The sequence below is a fragment of the Poeciliopsis prolifica genome, unplaced genomic scaffold (assembly GCF_027474105.1).
Source record: "Poeciliopsis prolifica strain line A6 unplaced genomic scaffold, Auburn_PproV2 SCAFFOLD005, whole genome shotgun sequence".
NCBI classification, from domain to species: Eukaryota; Metazoa; Chordata; class Actinopteri; order Cyprinodontiformes; family Poeciliidae; genus Poeciliopsis; species Poeciliopsis prolifica.
In genome coordinates this window covers 14,520,115-14,541,054 of record NW_026562380.1, presented here as the reverse complement: position 1 = coordinate 14,541,054, position 20,940 = coordinate 14,520,115, and the positions used below count along the sequence as shown (strand labels likewise).

General features: G+C 36.6%; 1 protein-coding gene across 1 annotated transcript in view; it reads left to right on the top strand.

Moving 5' to 3' along the window:
• grid1a (glutamate receptor, ionotropic, delta 1a) overlaps positions 1–20,940 on the top strand; it is a 220,122-nt gene that overhangs the window by 94,879 nt on the left and 104,303 nt on the right. The gene's annotated exons all lie outside the window — the stretch shown is intronic.

Here is a 20,940-nt window from a genome sequence, read left to right as displayed (position 1 = left end):
CTTGTTTGAAAAGCAGAGAACTTGAAATGCTTAAAAAATAAATTTTCCAAATTTAGAAATAAACTATGTTTACTATTTGTTAAAGATATCAAATAAAAGGAACAGTTGTTATTTGGTTAGTGCAAACACCAGATAAACCCAAGATAGCCTTGGAAAGCAGATCAGACAGTGAGACATTTACCAACAAAAATTAAGTTATATTATGATCTAATGATTGCTTGCATAATCTTTTCTTTCATACACTTCCAAATAAAAACTTCTCTACTTTAATGAAGAACATAGTTTAACATTACTTTGCTTATCACACTGTGCAGTGAAAACTAAGTTGCGTTGGCAATGGTTGTGCTCCTCACTGCTTGTAATGGGCAGACCGCCACATAAGTTTCCACTAACAGGGCAGATGCTTTTTTCTAAATGCTGCTATTTTACTTTGCTAATTAAGACAAACAACACTTTGGTCACAGTTATTCTGACTCAATCACACAGGAAGCCCACGTATCCACGGGAATAGGAATGTCCTGAGTGTGTTTCGGACATTTTTGTCTGCTGCCTGAATTTGTCGACTTTTCTGTTTGAAATTATTTTCCAAATTTTCAAAAAACAGTACTTTGAAAACTCATGTGAATTTCCTTCCATGTAAACACAAACAACATACACAAAACAAATCTTATAAAGGCACATTCAGTCACAGGTGGACTCAACATCTCCATTTTGACCTTCATCACAAAGACTGTGAATACTTACATAAATGTGTTTTTTGGGGGGTTATCTATTTTCAATACATTTTTAAGAAGGCTCAAACTTTTTGCCCCATTGTTTTAATGGGATATTTTGTGTAGGATTTTGAGGAAAGAAATTAACTTAATGCAATTTAGAATACGGCCGTAACATAAAATATGGAAAAAAAGTAAAGCACTGTGAGTACTTTACGGTTGCACTGTAGCATCCTTCAGACAACAACCACAAGCCGTGTCATATTCCCTTTCACTTCATATTTACTTAAACAGAGCTGGTGGGGGCAAGTCAATGCTGTACCATCAAACTGGGTGGGACAGGTCTGTGCCATCCATCAAAACTGAAGTGCCTACGAAAGGCCTTCAATATTTTACTAATTAAGATTGCAGATTGCACAATTATCATTAACTGCTGCTAAATTGGGCTAAGTTTACTACAAAGTTAAGTGACATTGATTGCCTTCCTCAGTAGCCCCACAATAATGGGTTTCATGCAATTTTCCCTTCTGCCTGACTATCTTTCTGTGATAGATAAGAAGACAGATACAGCAGTAGGTTGGATTTGTAATAACCGTTGCTTGTAGAGTTATTTTCAGTGGCTTCAGTTGATGCATAAAGTTTCTCTGGTGCTATTTATTATTAATGCAATTGTTGTTGATGTTTCAGAACTCTTATGGAATGTATAAAGAAGTGATTGCTCACAGAATGCACAAAACCTGTGAAACAAAGTGCTCATTATGTTTTTTTTTTATCTTATTTTCTTCTCAAGAATGTAAAGTTCATGCAAACAATCCATTTTGGCAGCCATTTTGTCTGTGAAATATTCCCCTCCTCGCAGATGGAAAATATTGGAGGAAGTTAAGATGCTTTCTTGCCAGTGGGTGAAATAAGTTCTGGAGTAAAACCAAAAAATAAAGATGCTTTCTTGCCAGTGGGTGAAATAAGTTTTGGAGTAAAACCAAACAATAAATAAATATGATGGGATTTATTAGTCTTTACACCTCTGTTTAGAGGCCCCTATTTTCTAATGTAAAATAATGGCAAATCATTACAAACCGTTACCCAGATAATGTGACATTTATCCTGAACAGTTCACCTTGCAGAAACAAATCTGTTTTTGTTGGTAAATGTAAAAACAATGGCACAATAAACTGGTGGCAAACTTGTGCACAATCTTTAATGCGTTTCTGAAAAACCTTTTGGTTAATTTTCATCAATCTTCTCATACTCATGCCTACCAATTGTTAAATTTAATCTGATCAACACAAAATAAAGTTCAGCTGTCACAGTTGGATTTTATTGACATTTCCACATGTGTCCTTTGAGAAATGCAACAGTTTGCAGAAAGGTTACACAGGATCAGAAGAATTCATTGTAGAAAGCCATCAGCCATGATCTCATTTTCTTATCACAAAAACCTGACATTTCAACAAGGGTGCATACACTTTGGATAACAAAATGTCATTTTAGTTCAAAAGTTTTCACAGTTCCAAAAACTACATTATTTACAGTAAATGTTTTCATGTTGATAAGACTTGGTTAAAGTAATTGTCAGATATTTAGCTTATAAATAGTTAATTATAATTTAATTATTAATTAAATTAATAATTTAATCATCTAAATACAAAATTTAGATGCTTATTTTTTGTATTTGGTCTCAGACTATCATGTATTTTGTACAATAGAACTTTGGACTTTCTTATTACAGATGATTTTATTCTGCTGTTGAAAATTGATCCAAACTTTCCAGTTTCACTCATTCAGCCTGATGCACTACTTGACACTCACCGCAAATCAACAGACTGGATAGGCTGACAAAAGTGATTTTTTTTGTCCCAGTCACGGCCCCATCCACTCCATCCGCTCATCTCGGCGGTGACTCTTGGCTCCGCCCATTTCGCTGGAATTTTTCAAAATTTCCCATGGCCGTGGTTTAGCTTTCAGAGGCAGGTTAGTTACACTTTAAGACTGTTCAAAAACCGATGAAAAACAATACTCATTGTCAAACCATGTCTTAAATCACCATCAGGTTGGTGATTTAAGAAACTTTGAAATGACTCGACTATTCTAAAAAGTGAATGGGATGTGCAGAATCATCTGTCAAGTTTAAAGGCAATGAATGGTCCATAAAAGAGAGAATGGCTGAAGTGTCAGCGAAAGGGATTTTAAATGAAAGGACAAAAAAATGGCTGGTTTTAGACGACTGAAGGATGACTACCTCCCTCAACAGTTCAGTAAAACTTTGGTGGTATAAAGGTGTGATGTTTGGCATGATCATGTGTTACAATCATCTGGACACTATTTAATCATCACATTCTGTCTGAGTTTCACCTTCACAACTTCTCCTGAAGACGTAAAGGTGAAGGTGTAAGCGTGATAGAACCGACCAGAATGTCACACCATCTCACGAAGCTGAAGCTTAATGTTACTTGAACATGACAATTAGTTCACTATTCTCCAATGGTCTCCACAGTCACAGATCCATTAGGGCACCTCTGAGAAGGATTTGGAAATTTGCTTCATGAATTTGTAGCTGATGACCAAGGAGGAAGTGATATAATTGCGTCAATAAGAACCAAATCCCAGAGGAATGTTTCTGACGCTTTGTTGAACTTATAACAATTTAAGGCAGGTCGAAGACAAAAAGTGGTCTAAGATGTGAATTGTTGCAGAGGAAATGTGTATGTGTGGTAAATATTTTATCTAACTTGTACAGGCAAAGAAAAAAATAGTACTTCAATTAAATAAATTGTCATGAGATTTGAATACACTGAATATTTTCAAGTACTTGAGACAAAACAAATCAAGAATTGAAGAAGCTGAACATAATCACAAGAGACCTCAGTATTCTTTAATTATTGTCTTTGTAATTTGAATTGGATGTACTAACACTATTTTTTCTCTGGCTCGGATAACTCTTTGCTAAAGGTGCATGGGAACAAGAAGAGAACTAAATAGGGGAAATCAAGATTTAAAAAAAGAGGAAGATAAATTGTCTGAAGATTGGCTTTCAGTTCTTGGCTTCTTGTCACAGTTTTTACAAGGTTGAGATGAAAAGGATCCTGTGTGCCCCACGTTCTCATGTGGATGAAAAGAAACCCTAGAGCAGAGGGGAAATCCAGGGTGTAAAGAGGAAAGCATGGAAGCCACAGGTAAATAATACCTGGAGGCAGGTAGCCTTTCGAATAGTGTCACCAACAGATTCAAACCCATGTGCGCAAAGTTATAGAGCATTTTTTGTAAAGCAAAAAATGCATGAATCTAAAGACATGAGTAATGTTTATGAGAGCCCACTTGTGTTTATATATGATATGTATATGAGAAATGCATTTGCTGTTGCCAGTTGTTAGATATAGCAGCACTTTTTCTGTTGCTACTTCTGCTGTTTGAAAGAAGATGAGCGTTGTGCATCTAAAGCAAAAGTATAAAATACAACTCTGTTATGATGACCTCAGCATTTAGTGGTAAAAGTATCTAAGTTCCAACAACCTACTCTGCATGTGGGACTCTCACTTATACATAGCATAGAAATGGAATGTGTCTGAGGTTTTCATTTGACTTATTTCAGTGTTTGCCCTCTTGACTCTGCTGTTGAGCTGGTTGACTTACACATCACAGTGGGATTCCTGCAGGGAGACGACCAGTTCACGGTCGAGGTGCAGAGTTTTGGGCCCCACTGTGGAAATATACGCATGGCGACCTGTATAATTAGTTTGTGGAAATTTAGGACCAAAAAAAAAGAAACGTTCTGCAAAACATGGTTAAAACAAACATTTATTTTGCTCAACTTATCATGTTTGTTTACAACAGTTGCTGAAGGTTTTTGAAATATTATTACCATCCATTACAGTGTAATATTTTGGTCATATTTACCAGCCTGATAAATGTCCTATGAAATAGCAAAACGTCTATTAAGTCAAGGTTAAAGTGATTTACTGAACCATGTTGCTTTTAAACTCCTCTAAAAACACTCGCCTTTAACGTTTGCTCAGGCAGCACTTATTTAAGGCTGCACAAGTCCATGTGGATATTATTTTTACTCCCCAGAATGATCCTTCACCCAGACTAATGTATAAAGTCATGACTTTTGTGACACTTTGTTTCTGATCACCTGACTTCACATAACAAGAGGGAAACTGAGAATATGCAAGGACACAGCTTCTGACGGCAAAATACAATCTCACTCCAAACGTTTCTCTGTTTTTTGGTTTCCTCAAATAGTTAAATAGCCTGACAGAGACCTGGTGTCATTCAGATATGGATTGGAAGTGACATGAACACATAAAACAGCCAGAGATGAGGATGTCTTTGTGATTACACTGGAAAAATAGGGAGAAATCAATTATAGCTGTGCACACATGTGAACTGGCTTCGAGGTGCGGATTATTGGAGGTGGAAGCAGAAGGTTTAAAAATTCAGGGCAAGAATGGTGAACTGAAATAAATTGGCAAAATTCTCTCTCACTCCCACACTCAAATTGGTCTTCTGAGTTTGAATTGCACTCCAAACACCACAATTTAAATCCGTGTAGTGGTATTGAAAACCATTAACCAGTTCAGCCTCCAGACATTCTTTTTTTAATTATTCTTTTGTTGAACTGCTGTAGTGCAGCAGTGTAATTCCCCAAAGAGGCTGGAGATAAATTCTTCCTTTATCATACTTCTTTCTACTTTCCTTGAGAAGTTGTGAATTCATACGTGACCTGGGGATTCATTGCTTCAAGGTTGTGCTAGTGTGTTGATGGCATTCATTTCATGTAATCATCAGACCTGCTGACCTTTTATGGGAAATCTTCCAAATCTCACCTCCATTCCAACAACAAAGAAAATCATGAGTTTAGACCTTTTCTGCTGTCATTAAACCGCGTTCCATTTTTAAATTGACAAATTCAATAATTACTGTTTTCTGTTTCATTTCATATGGAATAAGCTTCATTTTTAGCTTTTATTTGTCTTGGATAAAACATTTGCAACGTTTGAGTTTTCTGATTTTTACAGAAAGTAGAGAAATAGGCCACTTTTGAATGACCATAAAAATGGTATAATGCATTTTGCCTTACAATGCATTAAATGCGCCATCAAGTAGGTGGATTTCTGTAAATCCTTTCGTACTTCTCTTGAAACACATTTCCTTCATCTGTTCCACAGGTGAAAATATTTAGTGAACATATTATTTTATACCTCGACTTGCATGGCCGCCATATATTTTCTGTGCTGAACATTTTGTACAAGAATTTCGGAAGAGATTTGATGGCTGAATAATCAGCCGCATGATGTCAACACTCTCAAACTTTTTTCCACATTCATACAATTAGGCAAATAGGGTGTCAGCTGATTGGTGTGGAGTTAATACTCACTTTATGATCTGACTGATTTCTTAAGAGTAAAGGTGTGTTTTTCAATAGTTCAACCCATCAGTTCAGTCACGCGAACTCTGTCTCTCTTGCTGCAGTTCGGCCCTCCCAGCCGTCAGTTCATCAGTGTGAAAGGGATTTTGCTTTGCCCATCTGTCAACCTCCCATCAATGGGATGAATTGATGTTGCAGTGGACACAATGCCAGCAAATTAAATATTTTCTTTTTTGTCAAGATGAAAGAGGTGACCAATACGGTTTTTGTAGGAAAAAATCCTGAGAACTGAAGAGAGCCTTGAGTTAGTGATGGAATTTTAGCCAGATTGACATTATTTTAGTCCGTCGAGTAAATCATTATTACATTCAGCCAGGCAGATGCGAAAGGCTGTAACTCAACAAGGATCAATATGCTGAATATTTTAAAAAGTACAAGACAGTGAAGAACATTGTTGGTGCTATCTGTCTGGAAGCAGTACAACTCGAGGACATATCCGATTCATTGTTGTACACTAATAAGGCATTATAAAATGCTGTTGTTCTTACCAGTTCAGACTTTCAATATTTTTCCTTTTTTTTTTCTTTCTATTTCTAAAAACGAGAAGCTAAGAACTCGCCTTGTTCTGTACCTTGACATCATGTCAGGCTGAGCAAAGGTTATATTTTTTCTTTCCTGCTTTTAAGCTTGCTGATGAGAGAGCAGAATATATTGAACCTGCTCATTACTGAAGAATCTCAGCAACCAGGAAGGCATCAAAGAAGGCTCCAAATTGACTCCTTAATATCTCTGAATCAACATCAGCTTATCTGGCTGACCTACTTTACCGACAACATTTGCATCACCTTGAAATTAAAGTAGGGGCTCCTTCTGCACCTTCCCAGATTGGCCATGTGCAGCTTCACAGATAAGAAACTGCTGGATCTCAAGTTCTATTTTTGCATATTTCATTTATAAAATAGATTTTTTTGACCCTTTTTACTTTTATTTGTATGAGGTTTTGTAATATGTAGAGACATTAAAACGCCAATGCCATGTCAACTTGGAGCAGGGTAACTGAAAGCTAAAACAATACTTCTGGAAAAAAAAAAAATCTTTTTGCCTAATTTAAAGTGCCTTGAAAAGTATTCAAAACACTTGAGCTTTTCTGATTTTGCCTTGTAAAAACAAATATCTGTGTATTTTATTGGTATTTTCCTGATCTACAAAGTGATGCGAAGCTCTAATCCATCTAAATTGACTACAACCATCTGCCTTCATAAGTTTGTAAATAGAGTCTACCTGAGTGCAAATTAAATTCAGCATACAGACAGTTGTTCTTTGAAGGTCTCTCTGGTTTGTTGGTGAACATTAGTAAGCAAACAGCATCATGGACGTCAAGGAACATAGACATGTCAGGGCTAAAGCTGTAAGGGGGGTTGAAGCACAGTTCGGTTATAAAACACAGTCATAAGCTTTGAATGTATCAAGGAGCATCGTTCAATCGTGGGAAGATAATAGTACAACTTGAAAGCTACCAAGACATAACTATTCACCTCATGACCGGCCAATCAGCTCCAGCATTGAACAGAGAAGCAGGAAACTGGGCCGTGGTGACAGAGACGCTGCAGGCAGCTGCTGAATGGGTGAAAGAATCTCCTGATCGAATGTTTTTCATGAAACTTACTGAGCTTGAGTTGTTTTGAAGGAAAGAATTGGAAAACATTGATTCCCCAGATGTACAGAGCTGGTCGAGATATTTTTTTGTTTTGACGGTGTTGTTTGTTTTTAATATTTTACAGTTTCTGACAGCAACAAAAGTGTAACATATTGACACAGGTGTGAATGCATACCCCACATTTATTTATAAATATTAGAGTTGGGACTTTTATTATATATATTTGATTAATTTTTGATGAATGTATACATTTGTTTTAACACAATTAATTTATTTTCTTTTATTATTCATTTATATATTTGATTTTTTTAGTTCTCAAAGTCCAGCATCAGAATCTTTGTATTTTTGTTTCTGGTGCTCGTAAATCACAGTGATGGACAACATAGGTGTTTTTCTTAAACCTCTGGGTAATCATTTTTGCTTCAAGACACAGTCTGAAAAAGTATACTGTTGTGCTCAATTTGTGCTAAATGTAGCTTATATCCAAAGCTATTCACGTCTAAAACACCGTTTTAGTTTTAAACATGTTGCTGGAAGCACAGATGTCCCTTATCGGCCACATCTGTACACATTTCTGAAGAAGCGCTATTTCAACTCAGTTTTATGTTTCATGTTTAATTCTTAAATAATTTTGCATCAAAAAGTGTTTCTGAAATGAAAATGTTTCTTATGTTGTCAAAATTTAGTTTTTGATTAGAATTTTATTGTTTACAGGCCCACTAACAGAAATGTATAAAAATGAAAAGCATCACATCTTTCCACGACTAATTAGCTACTCAATGATAAAGGCGTTCAATAAAATATATAAATGTCTGATGTACTGTGACAAAATGTCAAAAGTTCAAGTTCGTGTGTCTGCAGAAAGTACTCCATTATAGTCAGATTATACTTATGGCATTTCTTATCCTTCTTTTAATAGGACAGAGCTTTTATGGTAGCGTTTATTTGATTTTAGCCTCTTGTTTTTATATTTGTTTTTTTTCTTTTCATTTAACCGTGTGTGCTGTTGCATTTATCCCAGTAGAGAATTCAAAGAGATCTGCTTTTCTGTTTTAATTTCCTGTTTCCTTTCATTGACTGGTATCTTGCTTTGTTCTATGTTTAAGCAACATGAGGGTAATAAATCCTTTCCCACAAACAAGCACTGAGCAGAGCAAATATGTTTTCATCTGGGGAGTGAGCCATGCTGAGAGCATGATGGATTTGGAAATCTTTTGCTTTTGTGTATCCTCAGAAGTTTGAGCACTTCTGAGGAGATGCTTACAGTTCAGTCACTCCCAAATGAGATTACAGCTGTTTGCATTCTTAGGAAAATGAAAACTGTGTCAAAAATGATCCATGTTGAAGTCTGATCTTATTTTGCATTCTAGCATGCAAATGTAGTTAATTAATGCTTACATAACAGATGGCTCTCACCAAGATCAAATAAATTTTTGACAGTTTTGTAATAATAGCATTTTTGGACTACACACTGAGTTTTCTGGAAGTGCGTTCCAGATTATAGTAGCATAAAAACCGAATCCTGCTTTTCCATGTTTGGTTTTCCAGGTCCTCTGGGCATGGAGAGGACCTGGGTCTGGAACGTTAATACAGTAATTAAAGGTCTTTCATGGGTTTCATTAATCATTAAATGATTTGTAAACCGTCACAAGTGTTTAAAAAGCTATTTTCTGAGCTACAAGGAGCTGGATTTTGGACTGGGGTGATGTGCTGGTATTAGCTAGAACCCTAGCAGCATCTGGATCAGCTGTAGCTGTCTGCCGACTTGTAGAGACACGATTGCAATAATCAAAGATGAACACACAGATGAGTTTGTCAAGAATTTGCTGGGACATTAGTTCTTTATAACCCCGGTGATGTTCTTCAGCTGTTTAAAGGCCATGTTTGTAAATGATTTCATGTGCCTCTGAAAGCTCAGGTAAAAGATTATTGTTGAAGCATTGAAAGCTTCGAGCAGTTATTGTGAGTTCACTGACATCTGCCTCATTTTCATCTGGAGGATTCTTAAATTATTCTCAAATGTACTTCCCTTTTCAGTAGGATTTTTTGAAGAAGGCTCCATTTACATTTCCCTTTTAAACATCTGATGCCAACATTTCATCTACTCACAACTAAATCTGAGAGCCTGAATGATAGAAAATGAGTTGAATTATTGTTTTGGAAGTGAACTCCACACATTATCGCAAAATGTTCAATGGCAAAATAAAAAAAAAAAAAAAAAAAAAAAATTAAAAAGTTGACTCTCATATATTCTCAACAAATTTAAGAAAGTATTTCTCCTCTCACACTTCCTAACTATCAAATTGTGATCATCCTGTTTTGGCTAAGATCCAATTGGTAAATGATCTTTAACAAGGAGAAAGCAAAGAATAGGCATGATGTAATGTATTCAGAATGAGTTTCCATGTCCATCCTGCTGCTGCAGCACTCAGCTGCCCATTAGGTTTTCTGTGGCCTGCCAGCAGAGCCTTGATGCATTTGTTTTGACCCACCAAATTAAAATGTCTGGTCTTATCAATGCCCTCAGGGCTGGAGAGAAGGTTGCGAGAAAGATGTCACTGTCTGTCCTTGTCAGGTTGCGGGTCGGTCTTCTCACTCGAGTTACCACAAACCTGCTGTCAGACCAAGGAGCATGTCTGCCCTCTGAGCATGTGTGTTTTGTAAGGAGAATAATTCACCCTAAGGAATTTATTTTCATTGCAAAACCAAGTTGATATTGGTATTCACAGAAAATATCAAGATGCCTAAAACTTTTCAAGCATGTCTTGTTTTACATACAAATTAGCTAAATAACGCGAACCACTCAGTCCTGCAGAAGTCATTATGTTTCTTGGGAATTTGTCTTCCCCGGTTCAAGTTGAACATGAATTTAAGGATGTAACATGGTGTGAACAGTTTTTAGCAGCGGTACTCTGTGGCTAACATTGTTATTTTTAAATGTGCTGGGTTTCTTTTTCCCTCTTACTCACCTTCTCTGCCAGCAGGTGAGTTTGTGTGGCTTCACAAGCAACTTTTCAGTCTTGTTCAGCTGATGTATGTTCAGAACAACAGCAGGGCTCCAAATGAGGATGTATGGTCCTGTGTGCACCATGACATTCAATTGTCCTGCTGTGAAAAAGTCCTCAAATTTCACTTGGCACTCTCCTTTCTCATAATAATGAACTCTTTTCCTGTTATTTTTGTTTGTTTGTTTGTTTGGTTCGTGTGTGTGTTTTTCTTTTAGTTCTTTCTCCTCTCACACTGGAAATACACTTCATTGTTTATTTCCTCATGGTACCACTTTTTGTCTGCTTAAATATCAGCTTTCAGCCAATCTTTTTCTATTTTTCACCTACAATCCATCTGTTTTTGTAGTCCTCGGCTGCCTCAGACTTTTTTCCTCATCCGTCAGCTTAGATTTAATCTCCAAACTTTGTCAAAGTGGCCTGCTTTGGTCCAAATCATCAACTTCCAAATGTCGTCCTGGTTTGGGAATCACTCTTCTGCGTTTTACTCTGATGCTCCCCGTCTTATTCCTCATTCCTCAGAATCAATTGAACAAAATGTGAGGCTCTCCTACCCAGTGGGGATGATTATTTGACAGATCCAGTTTTGTGGAGGAGGAGCCGACAAATACAACAGGGCAATTAAAACAATTTTATTTGACAAAAGCAGCAGATGTTAGAATATAAAGAAAAGATGTGATTGAATGTGGAAATAAGAGAAAGTGAAAAGTAAATGAAATGTATTTTTTGTTTTATCTTATGTTTAATATATTGTATTTATGTTGTCTGTGCCATTCTGAGTGAAATGTTTGAATGCACATTGCACATTAATACTTCTAAAGTTATGCCCTGCTGTGCAATGTTAGATTGTTTTTATCTGTCATTTCTTAAAGTAGAACTGCACAATAAGTAACATTGCAGTTGTCGTTATAATAACAATTCATGCCTCATCAGAATCACAGAGGGAACTTGAAGCTGCAGTATGTGGCTTTTATAAATATGTTTTTTTACATATTTGGTTAAGCTGTCACAATGTTGTGACAGCATGATACGAAACGGATAATCTGTGAAAGAAATTGAGCTCCTCTGCCTTCTCCATGTCATGTCTACAGAAATACATTGCCTATAGATACATGGGCAGAAACAACAAATTCCAGCCAGGAGGCAGGTCTTAACACTGTCCATCATGCTAGTTTACAAGCAGACAATAAATGACAAAGAAAACATTAGAAAACAATCATTTTCACATGAAGATCTAAGAGACAGAGAAACAGGAATACTCAAGTAGACAACTCAAGTCTTATAGACTGTAAGATCACAACTTATTTGATAAAGAAACTGATATGCCTCCATCCTTATGTCACATTTACATTGTAAGCCCTGGGGAAAACAGTATGTGTTACTGTATATGTATTTATTTTTTCATTCATCCAAACATTCTTGTAATTTTAGGAAGAAGTTGCTTCTGGTTTAAAGCTATTCTGTTTAGCAAGGTAGAATCCTGCATAGAAACTTTCTATCAACACAGAATTTTGCAGATTTGAAGGCCCGCTGAGGGTATTGAATAAATCATAGAAGCACTCAGAGTAGCAGCACAAGAGGTGAATGAAAACAGGTCTGATTTGTGAAAGCTGTGAAGGGTATTAGCTTACCTGGTCCTGACAATTTAAATTGATGTCATCAGTACGGTAATAAACCTAGTTTGCCCAGCTTCCTTCAAGCATTATAGGCTACGACAGCTTACTTAGGAACTACATACACTAAATCATATTTGTATGTCTGTCCACATTTACCTCAGTGTCTCTGAGCAGGTGGCCTTGTCTGTGTGTCACCCACTGAACTGTTACACTGAGAGTATGTGATTGTGTCCCTTGGGGCACTACCTGGAAATGCACATGGTGCATTAGGGATGTAATAAAGTAAAACTAAGGAGGATTATTGTGTGGCAACAAATCTATGTTGGATTTATTGTATTTTTACAATTTGTCACTTTTTAAACAAACTATCTCTGAAGGACATTCAATAATATTACTTTGTAACTTTGTCTTATGCAATCCCCAGTAATCACTTTAGTGTCTTGTCACAATATTAAGGAGTTTGTCTTACATTAAGTAGTCTCACACAAGACAGTTTTTATCTGTCTTGTTCAGATAAAAACTTTGGAATTCAGATGTGTGGAACGACTTTAGGACATAGAAACAGTCTTTTTTCTTTGTCCACATGTGATTGCAAACAATGTGAGCCCATTGTAGGTATTTGTGTGTTTTAGAAAATGCTTCAAATAAAGGTTATAGTGCTGTAAATGGTCAATGATCTGGCGTTTCTTTACCTCACTAAACAATGACTGGTTTACCTGGTCTGAGAAACTAAGGTTTTTTTGTTTGCTTGTTTGTTTGTTTTTTTAACCTTTAACATTTCCATCAGTTCGGTGACGTTTCTGTTTATCAGATTCTACATCCTGGCAAAGTCCAGCCCAAGAAAACCAAATTTAGGATAATACGCTATAATGATATGGCATCATCCTTTTAAATGCAGAAGTGTTACATAGACAGAGGGCGCATAGAGCTGCGACCTGATAATAAAGATAATATTTTGGCCAATTTGGATCAAATTCCAAAGCATGACCCCTGTAACTCAGATGAAGTTACATCCACATAGCAATGCCAAGTAGAGGGCTTTATTATGTGGAGGTCCCAGCACTATGGTTAGAGTGTAACTAACCCTCTTATACAATTTTTAAGGGGGTTTCTCAGGGATGAATCTTTCAGTACCTGCACAAAGTTTGACATTTTTGTGAAAATTTGTCTAGTTCATCAATATTTTACCTTAAACAGTCTCAGTGACCTAGCAGTTTCATTCTCCCATCACTGAAAACAGCACACCATTTTGTCATTCAGTTGTGCATTCGGGTATAAAACCTCTCTCAGACACACACACCTCCAGTAGCAGCGAGTCAGGAGTCAGAATAGCGAATGCATTAATTGATAGCATTTTTCAGCTATACTGTGGGATTCATTTGTAAGAGTTGAATTGGGCTAGTCTGTTCAAGGCCTATGACTGTATCGTGCAGGATGGATAACGGTCTAAGATCCACTGCGGTGCTTAGGACGTGGCAGGGGGGCTGTCATTGCCGCCATAACAATCTCCAATAATAGAAAAAGTCACCAGACGTGTTACTGGTCGCTATTTTGATAAGAAGTCATTAGAGGGATTTGAAAAGTGTTTAAATACACCGACAAAGTGAGTAAGCTGGCAACTGTAGTGTTGAGGTACTATAAGGGTTAAAACTGATGCTAAACTTTGCAGCAGTGTTTTTTTTTCTTTTTATACCAAGTTACTCAAAGTTTAACAAATCATCAACATGAATATAATGTTTTGACTGGCTGTAATTTATACTCTTCTGCAATAATCTAATGTTCCTGGAGAAAGGCAAGTTTGAAATATTAGATGCACGTATACCGAATGGTTAGATTTCCAAGACAGTTTGGAAACATAATTTCCATACTTCTAGCATCTGCATATGCATGATTTACTGCAGGCTTTCAATATGAAATATTTGAACTTGTCTTAAGGAATAAAAATATGGCTTCCATGTATGCTTGAATGCCTTTAGGATTTTGTTCTAAATTGCACATGCTCTTTAAAGATGCAACAAGTTCACCAGCTACTCTTAAAACTTATACCCAAGAAATATTTATAATTTGATAGAATTTTTTTCTGAAAATTTAACCTCTCAGAAATTTAGCATAGTTATGCTGTCGCAGTTTTTGCCAACGCAGATGACATGCGGCAGCAAGCATTCACAACAAACTTACCAGTGAGGTTCACATCTGAACTGGGCCGAAAAAAATACCTGTCAGGTGACTAAGGGAGTAAATGTATTATTTTAGACTTTCCATGATGCCAGTACTTTGGGCCACATCTACTTTAAATATAGTTTAAGATAAGTTGACATATAGAGAAATCTATCTGTCCTCACAGTGAAAAACCTCCCACAAAATTCTAGCAAAGGCTCACAGAAACGCATCCATTGCTGGTAACACTTTATTTGATGGGTTGTGAATAAGACTGACATGACAATGTCATGCACATGACATAACACCTCTCATGAAAATGAGTAAGTCTTCATGAATATTTATGACTTGTCATTCAGTAAATAATGACATTTTAAATACAACGTTGACATTATTCAAAATCTCTTTACTATGACAACTTGACATTAACCAAGAATCATCATATGTTATAATAGTAGTCATAATAATGCCATTAAGCGTTGTTACACTGTCAAAAGCTTTAACAAAACAGCAATTAATATTTCACCCTACCTGAAATAAAGCGGAACAAGTACAATAAATATTTCACTAAGTTTTATTACACTGTCAAAGGATTTAATAACAGTCATTAATAACTTGAAAAGACTTAAATAATACATTCACAAAACAAAATAAAAAATAATTGTGAAACCATGAGGATGAAGGGCTTGTTGTCCACTTTTCAAAATGCTGCGTTTCTTATTGTTTTTACTTTTATGGGATATGGCTTCTTTTTCCAGTACTCAGTGTTTTCCATGCTGCTGCCTTTCCAAGATGTTAACACACTGTGGTCCAGTTGTTTCACTATTTGTTTCTCTCATTGCATTCAGACATTGCTTCTGCACACTTCTCTTTAGGCCCTGCTACACAAAGTACTATTGAGATCTCGACTTTGACTGGGCCATTGCAACTGTTAGGGTTAACACCTGTTAAACATACATTAACAAAGACAGAAAAGACAAAAGAGTTGGATTCTTTTTCACTCGCGAGGAGAACGAACAGAGATGTGCTTCAGTTACAATCTCCTACCGCTCTGAAGCACATTTTGTCTGCTCCTCTATTTTATTGTTTCTAGGATCCCTAATCACAAGGACGCTGTAGCTCTAAAGGGAGGGGGCAAACAGCTACAGCGTCAAATGTTATTCACTAACTAACACACAATCATTCTGTACTAGATAATGTCCTTCCAGACACAAAGATTAATAAAATATGTAGTGATCTTAGCAATGATGGTTTTATTGGAGGCCAGCAACTCAACCGAAGCAGAGCTCTTCATCAAGAGGTAAACCTGCAGGAAGATTTTGTTTCTGCTCTCTGTCAGTGAGGCCTTCTGAGAAAGGAATCAGAGCAAATCAACAATACAAGAAACATTCTTAAATCTATAATGAGATTAACTTTAAGGAAAGCATCAATTAAAGATACATTATAAAGATCAATGAGAATAACAAATAATTGATTAATAATATCACAATTTCTCCAACAGCAACACTCGTTTTGGCTATTCAAATGTAGATTTGCTTCTGTTACTGATCAACTTTGTTTTACACAACCTGCGATAATAAAGCACTGGAGTTCATGGTAAATTTGATGCCTGCAAGTTGTCTAGATCCTTTTACATTAAAGGATGATATTATCAATTCATCTGGACAGTTATCTGTGTCCACTGTTATATTCAGTTTTTTAGAGGATAATGTTTTCAGTATAAATCCAGGTAACACCAGCTGTCGACGGACGGGTGACGCGGCACCAGCTCATTCTGTCACATTTAATTTGACAAAGCTTTCAGGCCGTATCATATATCAAATTAGTAGCAGGTATAATTACTCACTTATGCATGGACAAAAACATATTAAGAGCGGATTTTGGCACATGTGTCATCCAGCTGATATTTAATGAAGTCAGGAGTTTTAGCTGTTGGCAGCATGAGGCACATCGTGTCACCTTGGCATTTATCTACAGTACTCATTTTGAACTTTCAAATCCTGCTGCTTGTTCTACTTTTTTTTTCCTGCATTGGAGAGGAGTTTGGTGCCTTAATGGACTTGATAATGGGGATCTGTCTTGTGACAGCCATTACTGGCTGAGTTTAATGTGCACTCTCAAGGTAGTATGTTGACATTTTCAGCTTGGCACAACCAAAGGTTTGGCTCGTCACGCTCGCTGCTCCTATGTGCCCACCCTTTCAAGGATAATGAGCTAATTTGTTTTTCAACAGGACAGTGCTAATGTTAAGAACAGAGCAGGTCTTTAGGGCAGAGCCGGTTCTTTTTCTAACAGAAAGCAGGACCCATTAGCTTTATGTGAAGGACAATGTTCTAAATTATATTCAGACTTCAAATAACTCTTGTTATTGTATGCTTACCTCTTTACTTTGTCTTTTGATGAAGATACTTATTGAATATTATATACAATGTAGCAGAGTAACAGCCATTATAAAATTGAAAGCAAAATTGCTCATTGTTTTCAAGAATTGTTTTTTCACGGCAAAAACAACTGATTAAATGTTTCTGGTTTATGAGAGAAAATCATTGTGGTGAGAGTTTGCTGTAAAAGCCAATGAATATGCAGATTGAAAAAAAAATAGAGCAAGCTTATTAAAAACGAGAATACTTAACGTTTTGAATGAAAACCTTTTTCTTACGTTAGCAAGGACAGAGTACCATTTAGGCATGGACTCTAATACACTTATCGCTTGTATAGCCCCTCCCATCAGGAACATATTGGTGCACCTCGGTTTGGTTCTGCTCACTATGGATGTGGAAGTGCTGCATAATGAGGAAGAGCTCTGTAAACGCAGCTCAAGCACGTGGTGACTGTTTCCATCACCAAGGGGGAACAGCCTTTACTGACACTTCGAAATTCATTGGTGTCCGTAATATTATTCATCACCGGGGTGTGCTTTAAAAAGCAGTCAACCACGTCTTTTCAGGTCTTTTGCGTGACTGATTTACTGCATTTATTGTACCGGACTCAAGATCTGCCACAAGGGGATTTAATAGGTGCACAGGATATACAAGTCTCACTTTCAGTAATTTATTATTAAAAGACTGTTGTGAATTTCAGAGACAAATATATGAGCACACACTCCCATGCATACAGACACACACACACAGACACAGTATGTCTTTTCATCTTTACAGAGACTTTGCATTAACTCCATTGATTTTTTCATAGTCTGAGCCTTATGCTAAAGCTAACCATTGCCATGATGGACTCTAACCTTGATGGGTTAAAACTCAGATCATATCCTAATGACCCTTCATCTAACCCATAATAACAACAAAACACATTACAACACTTAAAGCGAGCATCAGTTTGAAGTCTCATCAAGTATTTAATCCATTCTTGAATTAAATTTTTCTAATAAATGCCATGTCATAAAATATTTATGGCCTTCTTGCACTCTTGCATTAAGTTTTACTGTGACAATTTCTGTCTACCTAAACCTTTATTGAGACTTTCTGCTTTCTTCATCACAACTGCAGTTATGACTTTAAGTCATTCCTTCTGCAGATTTAAAGTGATCTTTTAATTTTACTATGATGTTTTCCCTTGACGAGAAATAGAAACTTTTTAGAGTAGCCTAACCACAGTTCCAATCTGAAGAATCTCTGATTTAAGCTAAAGATTTGACTGATGGCAAGAATCCCTTCAATTTTTAGTTCAATTCAAAAGATAAATTGTTAAAATAACAGTGGAGAAGTGCAAAAATAATAAAAGTTTGACTCTTCTAATGTCAGTTAAGATTTTTCAACTGATTGTTGTAAAGGTCATTACGGATTTGACACATTGAAAAAAAAATGAAAAGAAAAACTGTCATATAAACTGAGAAAGTTTTCTGCTCATGTTTTAAAAAGTTTGAGAGAGTTCTTGTTTGTTTCAGTCAGATTCAAAAACAACAACATTCTAGACTTGGAGTGTCAATAATTTAGCCCCTAACTGTATGTAAAGCTGGACCCTGGAACTAATAGGCAAACTTAAATGATTTAGAATTTCAGTCTTCATTACACAGAAAGCAAAAGCGACGTATCGATAACATTTTTGTGCCTGACAACTTCAGAGAGCATCTTTTCAGTGTTGAACTTATGTTCATAAAATTATGGCTAGCTGGTGCATATGTACTTTAAACAGAGTGAGGTAAAGTATGCCTCAGACCTCCATTTTATCCTTGTACTTATTGTGCATGTACCCACTCCTTGTGCCACTACTATTCTCTCAGTAGCAGTTCTCCATGGTGCAGTAAGACCACAGAAGCAAAAGCTGACCGAGTCAAATTATGAAGGGAACTCCGGGTTACTGTAAAATATCAGCGGAGAACTATAAATCACTCAGATACTAAGAAGTTGTACTCTTGTGCCTTTAGCTACCTATTTACACTGATATTAAATACATTTCATATTACACTCATTACAATTTCCATTTTACCCTAATTTTCATACAAAGCAGAGTTTTTCCCCTTCATGCGCTCCTGCCACTCAGAGCCGAGTGATGTTTCAAAATTGGTTTAAATGGTAAATGGACTGAACTTGTATAGAGCTTTTCCAATCATTTTTGCCCTCTCAAAGCACTTTACACTAAAGTCACATTAACCCATGCACACACACCCATTTATAAACTAACACGCAGATCAGTAGAGAATTTGGGATTAAATGCCTTGCCCAAGGACACATTGACACACGGCAGGAGTGAGCTGGAATCAAACCTACAACCTTCCAGTCACAAGACAACTACTCTACCCACAGAGCCACAGTCACACCGTGAGATGCATTTTGGGAAATATTCAATGTGTGCTGGCAGAAACTTGAGGCAGGTATGGAATAGAGTGGGAGTTAAAATGTGAAGACAGGTTGAAGATCTGTTGGAAGTCAAAAGCTTTAGATTTCTTTCTTTCTAAATCCACTTATTTATGCAGGGTCACAGTGGGGCTGGTGACCATCTCCAGCATTCACTGGGCAGTGTACAGTCTGGACAGTTGCCAAGACATTAAACAAACAAAAAATCTAATTAATAAGTCATTTATCAAAAATAAAAACCCAAACTCAGCTGTTGACTTGCTCTTTTTCATGAAAACAACTAGTCACCAAAATAATATTGAATTCAACCCATTTTCCTCAGATGTTCTAGCATAAGAGATTTATGTTCAACAGTTTTTTTTTTTTTGCATTTACAGAATGCAGTAACTACATCTCTGTCAAACCTGGTGTGACTGCAGGGACACTGCAGCATTGCAGAAGTCCACAATTTGAGCCTTTTTCACCCACCCATCAGATTTTCCTAAAAAAAAGTTCTTGAACAAAAGAGTACATTAAAAAAAATGTATAACTGCATTACAGAATGCATCCTTGAATGAGCTTCTTTGTGGTTTAATATTTCCGGGTGCATGTTTGGGATGTAACCCTATCTCCAGATGGGCTGAGAAAGATGAAGGCGAGTGGTGACAAGCAGCATGCCGAGTGATATGAACTGAACAAATGAGAGTGAAAACACAGAAGGATCAGATGAGGAAGGGTGACAAGTGAGATAAGCAAACAATGAGAAGGAACGGGAAAACAGAAAACTGCAGTCAGAATGTTATTATGACAGAGGAAACAACACATCACAAAGAGAGTGAGATGTTTTCCTATTCTCTGGAGTGAATGAGTCTTGATTATTATCTGAGAACATAAGCCAGTCACTTCTGATAAAAATCAGTTATCAAAAGGCCCAAACACACATTTGTTTTATCAAAACAAGGTTTCCCACTCAACAGCTTTAGCATGGAGCTCAACATTGCCAGCGCAGCACATTGTTCCATCAGTCAAATCATGTTTAATGGAAGACTGCAGCAGTGAAGCTAAGGAAACAACCCTCTCAAACACACACACACACACACCCAACCCCCCCCCACACACACACACACACCCATGCCTATGCACCCACACACACGCACACATTTTATTACATCTGAAAAGAAATCTTGAGGGTTTTTTTTTCAGGCAAAGTGATTGCATTGTCTCACCAAGGCTGTTTCTCACTGGTTCTTTAAAAATGTTTGTTTTCCATTGACAGATTTCTTCAGCAATATTTCTTCTTGGTTTTGTTAAACATTTCTGAATGCCATCACAGTGCAGAAAAAAACAGGTTAAGTACACGTCTTTCAATCATTATGAACATATCTTTTAATCAGACGTCCTGATATCACTTATGCAGTTATTTCAGAATCTAACCCTCCAATAATCACCACATTGAGATTCATACAATGTATTAATATGATCATCCACAATAAAAATCTGTTTTCTAACTGCCCTAATAAAATGCATGGCTGATCTCGAATCATATTCCAATTTATTTATTTTTTCTTAATTAACTCTGTTTGGTGATCACCAGGTCAAATATTGAGAAAATCTATTCTTTCTTCTCTTTATTC